We start from the raw sequence: 1,154 nt of genomic DNA on the forward strand, positions 1-1,154 counted from the left end.
GATGCCTTAAAGCTGAAGTTATTCCCTTTCTCTTTGGGGGATAAGGCACGTCAGTGGGAGAAGTCTCTACCCAGCGACTCTATCACCACTTGGGATGATTGCAAGAGAGCATTCTTGGAGAAGTTCTTCTCTACTTCAAGAACTGCTAAGCTGAGAAATGAGATTTCCAGCTTTCAACAGAAGAACTTGGAAGGCTTCCGTGAAGCCTGGGAGAGATTCAGGGGCTACCAAGCTCAATGCCCACACCATGGTTTCTCTAAGGAGAGCTTGCTGAGCACATTCTACCGTGGTGCTCTTCCTAAGTATAGGGCCAGACTGGATACAGCTAGCAATGGTTCTTCTTGGGGAGAACTGAGGAGGATGCAGAGGAGCTGGTTGACAACATGGTTAAGAGTGATGCAGTCTACAGTGGAGACCACGACAGAAACAGCCGAACAGATGATAAGCAGACGAGGAAGGAGTTGAAAGCCCCACGGGATAAGATAGACATCCTCCTTGCTGATAAAGCCACACAAGAGCAGCTGCACTTTGTTGGTAACCCAAGTCAAGAGACACCACCTGTTGTCCATGAGGTTGAGGGTTTGGAAGGTCAGGAAGAGCTGTGTTTCATCAACAACAATGGTAGCTGGTACAAAAAAGAGCCCAACTTTCAGTACAACAACTACCAACAGAAATCCTACCTCAACAATCAACAGAGTGGTTATCCGCCTCGAAACAACCAGCAAGGCAGCTATCAACCTCATCAAAACCCCTCATCTGGTTCCTCTGCTCCTCAAGAGAGCAGCACTGACACCCTGCTGAAACAAATCTTGGAGTCTCAGACTAGAAGTGAGAAGCATGTTGGTTATGAGTTGAAGAACCTTCATTCCAAGATTGATGGGAGCTACAATGAGCTCAACAACAAGTTCTCACATCTTGCTTCTACAGTCAAGAATTTAGAGAATCAGTTTGCTTCCATGAACACTCACCAGACTCGCCAGCAAGGATCCCTACCTGGAAAATCTGACCAAAACCCCAAGGAGGCCAAAGCTATCACCCTCAGGAGTGGTAAGCAGTTACCTCCTACAATCTTCACCAAGGATGCTGAGAAAGTAGGTGAGGAGGTGAGCATCAACTTAGATGATGAAGTGGTGATTGTTGATGAGAAAATCAAT

Source organism: Brassica oleracea, chromosome C2 (genome assembly GCF_000695525.1).
Source record: "Brassica oleracea var. oleracea cultivar TO1000 chromosome C2, BOL, whole genome shotgun sequence".
NCBI lineage: Eukaryota > Viridiplantae > Streptophyta > Magnoliopsida > Brassicales > Brassicaceae > Brassica > Brassica oleracea.